This window comes from Chiroxiphia lanceolata, chromosome 5, assembly GCF_009829145.1.
Source record: "Chiroxiphia lanceolata isolate bChiLan1 chromosome 5, bChiLan1.pri, whole genome shotgun sequence".
NCBI lineage: Eukaryota > Metazoa > Chordata > Aves > Passeriformes > Pipridae > Chiroxiphia > Chiroxiphia lanceolata.
This window is the reverse complement of record NC_045641.1, coordinates 56,290,230-56,300,729: the sequence shown is the minus strand read 5'-3', so window position 1 is coordinate 56,300,729 and position 10,500 is coordinate 56,290,230.

Sequence of the window (10,500 nt, the reverse complement as noted above, 5' to 3'; positions counted from 1 at the left end):
ACACCGCAGCTGTCCAGTTGATAAACTGACACACTCTGGGTGGCCCTCATCTCTTGAGATTTTACAACTGCTGTTTGCTCCACCAGACATGAATTGAAGTCTTCCAAACTCTCCCACAGAGAGACTTTCCTGGTACTCTGGTGTCAAGTTCAGAACAAGAGTCTGGAGCAGACGTTTTATTCCTAGTAACACTTGTTTTCCTATACTGCTCCTCTCCTTCAGCTAACTGGTGCCTGTGATGAGCCCACGCTTCTGTTCACTGGTCCATCCTGCTCAACAGAAGTCAGCAGTTATTTACAGAACCCTCCAATCCATTAGCCCTCTACCCTTGAAGGGAAAAGGACTGTGTATGCAAAGTCAAACTCTGGATTACAGATCAAATCTATTGCTGTGCATGTACATTTATGTGGCCCTTGTGACTCTTCCTGATATTTCCTGCATGCTCGTTTTCCAGGTTAAAGAAAGAGGCATCACCCACTTATGTACAGTAAAATAACACTAAAAGATACCATATCTCTAGCAGTGATCTTGAGAAATACAACTGCTGGGCTGTCTGCATAAAAGGTAAATTGTGTAGTAGCTTATAGTGAGGGAGACGTGTCTTGGATCTCTTGTACAATTTACTCACACATTACTCCTGCAATAGGTAGCTACTTCATCTAATGGAAAAGGAGAAAAAGAATTAATACCAATAGGAGATAATATTTCAAGCACAAGGAATTGAAATAGCTTCAGTTTTTAATGGCCACCATTAGAATCTTGTCCTTACTGTTCTTTTCTAGCTCCATATCGTGACATTCAGGTATCAGTGATGCAGATTTACTGATAGCTGTCATTTTATGCCAAACTAATACCATGGTAGAGCAACTGTTGGCTTGCAGACAGAAGGAGGCCAAACTAATACCATGGTAGAGCAACTGTTGGCTTGCAGACAGAAGGAGAGGTATTCATTTCCGTTTGCTTCTGCAGTAGATTCATTGAAATGTGTTAGCTCAGCTGTGTGCATATATGCTGATGTAATCAAGCCAGGTGCATGTACAGGATTTTCTAACAGGAGGTGGAGATGAGTCTGGATCATGTAAAGAGGAGATGGAGAGCTGTGCAGGATGTTTAAAGGTCACAAGGATGCTTATCATTTTGTACAGACGTGAGGAGGAAAAATAGCACAGGAGAAGAGTTGTTAATGCACTAAATGTTAAGAAGGGTACAAGTCAGGTATTTCAAGGTACAGTGTTCCTTGAAGGGAGAAAGGAGGCGACTCTGTCTCTTTCTGAGTTTTGACAGAAAAGATTAGAGAAACTGGGTTACTTATAGGAAAGGCAGGGAACAGAGTAAGGATTATTTAGGGAACAATTTAGTATACCACTTGAACCCAACCAGACTTTTCAGTAGGCAAATATTTGTTTCAAGCGAAACAGAGCCAGAAGCAGCTCTTGTAAAATGTATAAGTTTTTTTTTCCACTCATCCACATATTGCATGATAGTTCAGTCTGTAGTTTTTTAAGAGAATGTATTTTTTTCTTTGCCTTTTCAGGAACAGAGAGAGAGAGATGGGACAAGGGTGTACAAGAAGACACACAGATAAACAAGGCTGAGCTTGTAAAGAAGGCTGTACAGCTTGATTATTGTCACCAGAGACTTGTATACCATTAAAATTCTTAGATATCTTCTCAGACTGTATAAGTGAAAAAGACATTACATAAACTGCCAGCATTTTTCTCCTTTTCACTTTGAGAACCACCCTTGTGGGACAGTTGTAAGGAATTTAGTAGGGTTGGCTCTAATAAGTTTCTGTGGATAGTACTCTAAAAATACAGACATAAGAGGAAGTAGTGTTGTTTTTTTCTGGTTTTGTTTTTAAACAGTTATAGAATTCTACAAGAGGGATACAATTCTTTTAAACAGTTTTACAGGATACTGTGAGAAACCTTTTTATTTTCACTGCATTTTACTACACTTTCAGTATAAAGGAGATGCTGTCAGGTATTTTCAGTGGAAGTGAGTATGTGCTTTCAGTTTTCACTAGACCCCAGCTGGATTATGTGCTTAATTCCCAAAACTTCCTGTGACCTTATACTGCAGGCTGCTTCAGTTTTGCGTTCTTAACAACAGTCCACCACTTTGACAGGGATTGTTATTCCATCCATACAAGAAATGACATACTGCTGCAGCCTCAGGAAGCCTGTGCGTTCAACTACAAGTTTACTGAGAGACTAGTTGAACAAAGAAGTAAGTCCTGTACCTCCATGCTGGTCATCAAGAGTGGCCATCATAAATAAATATCACCTTTGGCCACCCCAAGCAATAACTCTCTCTGTTCACCCTTTCTTCTAGATCACAAGTGCAGTCTCTTAATATTAACATCTCATTAATTATTTCAGCTTGGATCCCAATGGTAATAGTCTGGGACAGAAAAAATCCTTTTTTTTTCTAGTTTCAGTAAAAGTTTCATGACCCATGAAAATCCAAATCCAGTTACTTTAGTTGCCAGGTTACATAGAAGTCTGAGATAAGTTTCTCCCAAAGAAGCAGAGTTCGACATGCCATGAAATGGCGTGTTTTTCAACCTAGAAACTGCCAAACTAGTGCCTGCCATTGCCTCCACAGAGGATGCCGGGCAATGCATGGTCTCACAGAGAGCTCTGGCACCAGGTCACTTAGGAAAGCCCTGGCTCATACCTGTCTCACCTCAGCTGTCTCTCTTGTTCCCCCGTGGGATTGCTTAGAATCAGCTGACTTATGCAATGAATGTTGACTGAGATCTTTATTGGTAAATCCAGTATTACAGGCCTTTGCATAATATTTCCAGGACCAGACTTTCTTTCCGTCTTCCAAGAAATTAGATAGCTAAAGATTATGACACCTTTGCAGAGTGACTTTTCTGGATCAGTGACCATTCCCTATGAAGGTTTCATTTGTCACTACATGTTTGCAGTAACTTTGGAAACAATTTCTTCTATCCCCTTTTGCCTACATCAGTTTGATATTACCAGTGTTGCTTCCAAGGTCAAATCTATAGCAGTATTCATTTTCATGAGGATCACTAGTAACCTCTTTAAACAAATGACCTCATAAATGGCAATTTTTGTCAAAGGCATTTGGGGGAGAGCAGTACCATAGACACAGACACACACACTCTGCAGCTGGGAAAAAAGGCTCTTCTCAGAACTCTTCTCCATGTATATTTTTTGTAGCCAAAAACTAGAGTGGGAAAGAAAAAGATAACATCTGAGCTGGGATGACCAAAGTACATAGAGAGAACAATTTAGTCTCTTAAAACAATGCAAGAAGTTAGATTCCAGTAGTAATTCAAGTGAAGGCAGGAGGTTGGGCCAGATCCAAACATCCATGCAGTCCTAGTGACCCAAGCTATCACATGTGATATACCTCACTTCTTTATTTGCTTGTTTATTCTGAAGGGCACTTGATGCGATAAAATGTGGACAATGTCCTGTGTTCAGCTGGAGAGAGTTAGGATATTATCTTTCTGGAGCTTCTCCCTGCAGTAATGATGATACACGTTTTGGGGTTAATTTTCTGTTGAATAAGCACGTCAGGTTTTAAGGCACTGGTCCAGACTGTAAACAAGTCAGTCTCTTTGGAGCCTGCTTTGGCAGCTCTGCTGAGGTTGCTATTTGTATTAAAATATTTGCTAACCTATTCTTCATAAAGCCAGGTATGTTTCCGTGAAAAGGAGAGGCAATGTTGACATCTGTCCTCTTGCCAGCAGCAGCAAGCATATTACCTTGTTATCTTAGTTAACCCTCCCCCATGCTGATGCCCTAAATAAGGGACTGCTGAAATTCTAACCCAGGGCTCATTACATTTCTGCTCCAAACACAACTCTGTGCAAAAGACAGGAGCAGCTCATCTCACCATTCCAGTGGCACTGAGATCAGAAGAAACCTTACTGCTGAGAGAAATCAATGATAGCAAACTCTGGAATGTAAATTTTAGATGAGGTAGATATTTTCATATGTGGCTGACAAGCAATTTAAAGCACTAAGGAGAGTTCAAGAGGGAGTTAAGTGGTCCATGTAGATACATGGATACTAGAAAAATTTGGATGCATATATAGGATACAGGCTAGACAAAGAATGCATCTCATCCCTAAGCTGTTTGGAGCTGTGACTACATTTTGGTTCTCAGTTTGTACGAAGTTTTCTATAGCGAGTCTGGCCCCAGCTATAATAGATCATTGTAATAGCTCTGCTCATATTACGAGGTTGGGGAGCGGAAGGAAAACAACCTAAACAATGTAAGACCACCACAATTACTTCAATTGTTTTTATATCTTACCCATAAAACTGTGGGCACTTTTCAGACATAGAAAAAGGCATAGACTTGGACTTGGGTCTTATAGTCTAAAGCTCTAACCCAGTGCCTATTCCTTGCACTTTCAAAACTCACATTGACGGCATTAGTAGACCTAGGACAAAATGCAGGAAGGTCAGGATTATTATTTATGTTCCGAGATTAAATGAGGTGTTTGCAAGAAGAAAAAGGACTGGCTTCTGGGGGACAGAAGGTTGCTGCACCTTTAGTATAAATGTGTAATCTGAAAACATAGGAGGTTTTACCTGGTTGGAGTTTTGATCCTTCCATTTGCCGTTGTGATAACTTTGTTATAGTTAGTGATAACTTTGCTTTCCTGTTCTTCATTTCTTTGCATTTGATATACAATTCAAAGCATAATGAAGAAATGTGAGAAATATTCTACACAAAAAGTAGTTAATTCATGCACTCTATTGTCTGATTTCTAAATGATGGGATATATCTACAAGTTGGAGAATTTTTTTCTTTTAAAAAGGTAAGCTTTTTCAACGCACCTGTTGCTGGCCTCATCCTGCTTCCACCAAAGTGACAACTTGAAGCTTCTATTCTCTTTAATAGGAGCAATAGAAGATGCATGATGAGCATATTTCGGAGCATTCCCCACCAAGCGTGCTGCTAAACATGCTGCTGGCTAGATCCTGAAGTGAATTATCAACATTAAAATAGATGTGCATTTACTTAGTGTAGTTGGATCAGTTTATATCTGACCCTTTGTTATGGGAATTCCTAGATGGCAGTATTGATATGGCTGTGACAGACTAAGTATACAGGCAAAATCAATATTGTTGGAAGTGGTGGAATGTTTGTTACTCCAATTTATATCGCTGGAAATTCAAACAAACTTTGGGGCATCTAAAATCCTTTTTTCCATATCATATCTGAAGGTTGGTCCATATTTCTGAAGGCTTTTTTTTTTTTTCTGATGGTATTAGTGGGACTGCTGGGAGATACTATCTTTCTCTGCAAACATTAGATATGGGGATTTCTTCAAAATGTGACTATCTGTTACAGTTTTTTTCTCAGATGTGTGTCTAGTACAGAGCTCCCTCACTTTTTTCACTCATTGCTGTTGTTAATTTCGACCTTTTTTCTTATCTCCTTCCTGCTTCTGCCCATCCCCATCCATTATGGTTCCCTTTTTGTAATCATCATGCCAAACTCCTATTTTTTTTTTCCCCTTATTTGGCGGTATGAATGGGCTTGCTTCACAAAAGACAAAGCACTGCACAGTATCTTTATTATTGTTTTGACATTTTTTCACTCTCATGTAATTATAGGCTGAGTTACTTTGATATGGACCTGGTCCAACATCTGAGTATTTTATTGGTTTGCATACTGTTAGTGTTAAAAATTGCTTTTTCCTTTTAAATGACAAGCTTCCCATATATTTCACATCTTTTTTTCATTAGCTTTTCTTGACCGTAGGTCAGGTCAGGTGCTTTGCCGTCTCTGCTGCTTCTGTCATCTCCTAATGTTGACACTGACTTTTACAGAGGCTGTTGTTCTTATCTTCGAGCTTTCAAGCAAGGTTTGTATGCGAGGTAGTTTTTTTTTTCTTTCTCTGTCTTCTTTGCTGTCTCTGCTTCTTGTCTTTTGGTTTGTCTTTAGCTTTTGTCTTTCTGGTTTTTTGGCTCAGATGTTCAGTCACAGAGGCACAGTTATTGTTAGCTGGCTGAGAGAAAACACAAAATGGAGATGGTTTTTCTTCCATAATTCAGTTTGATGCAAGATCTTCCATTATCAGGCTGATTTTGAACCCCACCCTGACTTTTTCAAGCTGAAATTAATCCACCTGAAATTGCACAGGCAAACTTCTACATTAGACTACGATATTCCAGGAAAATGTGACTGATACTAGGCAAAATATTTGGGAGATAGAAAGATATTTTAAAAACTCGGGTGATCTCACTTTTTGGACAATTTCATGATATTTATTTTAAAGAAATGTCATGACTCAAAACTATCTTGACCAAGAAACTCCAAATTTGGGTTACTTTGTTGTCCCTGGCAAGGATAGGTGTTTTGGACTCAGCTTGGAAGGTTGTGCTTGTGATGGGTTTATAATTTAAATATCAGTAAAAACATCTACATACATTAGAAACACATCAGTTTACTAAATACCACATTCTGGCTTGTGTATTGTTTATAAACCACAGACCCAGCAGCCTTTGTGCTCTTTAACCAGTATGCAGTACTACACGCTCTTTTGGAAGCACATAGCCAAAGGCTACCAGATGCCTGAACATTTGCTATTATATCCATCAAGCAGGATGTAAGAAGCACTCAGTTTGAAGCATCTTCTGATCTCCACAGGAGTTTCTACAGAGTCTGTCAGCTTCTTGGGCATCCTTAGGATTGTGCTGGCTAAGAAGACCCCTCAGTGCCTCTCTGGGCATATCCCAAACGTGAGGTCTCAGTGAACCCTCCTCCCAGTCTACTGTTTGATTGTGAGTAGCTCTCTGTATTAACTGTGGCTTTTAGGGAAGCACTTAGACATTTCTCTTAAGCCCCAGAATGCTGAAATATGAAAGGTCTCTAACCTAGAATTGAGTCCAAGGAAAAAGGGGATTCGAAAGTGCATATGGATAAAAGGGTAATTCTGAAATAATGTCATTACTTGAACTGCTCTGTTACTGGTAAATACACACATGAAAAGTAGAGAATTAGGACAGACTGGATGTAAACACCATGATAGAGAAAATTACTTTGTTATGCCTGAATTTTAGTACACTTAAAGACAACTTGGTCTGCCATGGAAGGTCTGCACAACCTCTAAATATTCTGGTTCATGATTTCTGGAGTCTCAAGTCTGTTTTTTGGGTTGTTCTGCTCTTAATCAAAACTGATGTAGGTCAGGCAAGTACTTTATTAGGGTATTACTATGGCATGTACTAGGACATCATAAGAGTGAGTTTTGAGTGAGCTGTGATTCCACTGAAACGTGGAGGTGGCAGACTTGGCCTCTAGCTGCAGATGATTGCCAGCAGGGCGAGTCTGGTCATGGGAGTAGGAAATTCAGCAGAGGCTGCAAAACTCTCCCAAGATGGGCAAATTAGCCCTTACTAAGCTCCTTGCTGGCGCTGTGAGTCAGCTACCGGTGTGCAAGCATGGCAGCTTAGGTTAGATAAGTTTATATTGCAAAACCATTCTGTCTGCCACGTAGAGAAATGTTGAAACATTTTGAAATTCTTCTAATAGCAGTACCTTTATTCATTATGAGTCTGGGAGGTTGTACCACCTAGTAAAACCATAGTCCAGACTTATTCAGAGTTTAAATAGTCACAGTAATTAATTCAAACTAGTGCAATCAAATCCATTTCCAAAAAAGGAAGACCACACACCTCCAAGACACCACTTCGAATGCTTCTCTTTCAAACATCCCAGTTGTCAGGGGAAAGCAGTGAAACTGAAGTGCTTCTTTCTGAAATCCTCTGTAGAGCAGTGCACTGATGAAGTTGTTTTGTTGTGAAATGCATGTATTTTGCTATTTTCATCCCAAGACCTCTGTTCCACTCTGGGGAACTGAAAAACAAACTTATTACGTGAGTGAAATGGGCAATGGCTACCTCTTCAATAGGGACCTTGTGTACTCCAGTGATTAGATTTGGGATAAGTTGTCCAGGCAAAAGAAAAACGGAGCTAATAAATTTCAGTGCATCTTTTGAAAAGCTCCAACAAGCTTTTATCTGGGGAGGGGAAATTTTTTGACAGGTTAGGATTTTCTAGACCATAACATTTCCTTTAAGAAGAGCACTTCCTTCAAAATCAGTCTCAACTGTGTTTGCTGTCTGTTTTAGGCAACATCAGAAACACTTTGGGGATAAAGGATCATTTTCTAGAGAATGCTCTGGTAAAATGAGGAGTCTCTAGCCAAATATGACAATAGTCAACATAATTCCTTGTGTACTTCACAGTTAAGTAATCTTATTGAAAGTTCAAAGAATTGGATTAAATTCCTTTTGGATTTCCTGTGATAATCTCAGTTGGATCATCTGCTCTTACATGTTAGAGTTCAACGATGTCTGAGTCTGTTAAGGAAAAATGACATTTATTAGACACAACTTTCTTTTACAAACCTTCCTCGTATGAATGGGACAGCATATGCTGCTTAGAGGACTGTCTTGCAACTAGTGAGACTTTTGGATAGATAACAAAAAAATACTGTCAGATAGGAAATAATGAACTCCATTAACGCTTTATTCTTAAAAAATTGTGTTGATTTTGGACTTGGTTTCTCTCTCTCCATGTTTTACAGTCCATTTAATGTATACAGCGATTTTAGTCTTTTGTTAGCAAGGGTTAAATTGATCCTGCTTTGCATTGTTGCATGACAGATAGCTTTGTGAACTTGAAGGATCAGAGTCCTTGGATATAGACTTGTATTCCAGGACGTGGTTTGGGGGTATTGAACATCAATCAAATGGACAAATACTTCTTTTGGGCAGAAAAGTTATTGTTTGGATTTGCTCTTTATATATTTAGTGACAACCCCCAGTAGTTATTTTTAAGGGCATCTGAGCTTTGGGAATGATGCTTATATGTTTGTTTTGTTCAAATCTAAGTGGGCAAATACTAAATATTTAGCTAATGCAGATCAGCCTAGCACCACTGATTTACTCAGCTAATTATCTATTCTAGTCTCTGTGAAATTGAAAATTGAAAATTTTATTGTTAGAGGACCAGGTTTTGATCTTTCAAATGTTTAAACAATTATATTTAGGAATTGTGACCTTGGTGAGTGCTTTAAATACGTATGATAAAGGAAGTAAGCTTGTGATGTGTTGTTCCATGTGGTAAGAATGCAAAGATTGTTATTTTGTTTGGTTTAGTCTATTTTATTAAAGTACTTGAGGAGAAATACATAAATTGAGTAGTTTAATCTTTCAGTTGAGCAGGAGTAGTAAGTTCTTTTGGGCTACATCTTAGTTTCCCTATTTTTAATGCAGAACTTCTCTTGTAAAGATTAACGTGTATGACAGAGGCAAGGTTGCTAATTCTGTCTATTAACAGATGTGGATTTTGCTTGAGCGAGGTTAAATGTCTGATAGTGATCTATGTCATGACACAAATATAAGTATTGTAGAAAGTTTGTGCTGGCTTCTCTGACAGAATGCCTTTGCTGATTTTTATAAGCTTCATCCAAAACCCAAAAAGAGAACCCTTCAGTGCCATTAGAGAGAAAGAAGCTTTTCCAAGAAAAAGGAAAATTTGAAAATCTGCATTTTCAGCAGTGACTAGTATTGGTTATTTCTCAGTTTCAATGTTCGCAAACCGAGAATTCAAAGGAAAATTTGGAAGACAATCCAAATGAAAAGGGGCCCCAGTTTTCTGCTTTTCAGACTCCTTTTGAAGTACCTCCACCCAGGCAACTGTATCTCTAGTCATTTTAGAACTCTCAATCTCATTATTCTCTTTTCCTCATCTTTCTCTCTTTTCCTCTTCTCTTTTCTGTTAAGGTCAAATCCTGCCTCTCCTGATGCCAATAATAAAACTCCCATTGATTTCAACATCAGCAGGAAATATGCAGTTTGTTATTTACCACAACCACCACAATGAATCTCTGGGAAGAATTCATTTATATTCATTCCAACGACGCCATGAAAAATGGGCTCTTGCTATTTTATCACATCCAAACTGTTGCTCTAACTCTAACATCCTAGCCGTTGCTAACAAGTCAGTGATGATTTGTAAACCAACAATTTATGGTAACCACATTCCATCCCCATTATGATGTGTGGTTTGGAAATGGAAAAGTAATCAAGACCTCCTGTTAAGAGACTTTATTTCAGTTGAGGATTTCTGTAAATAAAAGCATTTTGAAATGATCATTGCTATATGATTCTAACTCCAAATTGTTCATTTGATCTAGGCCCCATCTACGCTCCAAATTCCTGCCAGGCTCTGTCTGTCAAGAGTATGAGATCTCCAACAGTGGCATGAGCATACTGACAAAACTGGTTTTATCAGTACAAGTATTTTCACTCAACTAGATAGTTTCACTAGGCTGGAACAGCAGTTCCATTTCTTGGAGACAGCTATGTCCATTCCCTGGAATACTTCATAATACTTTATCAGCACACTGTAAGGGTACTCTGACATAAATAAAGGCCTCCTACTACAGTTACAGTAACAGATGAAGAATTGTAGTCAGACCCATGGTATGTA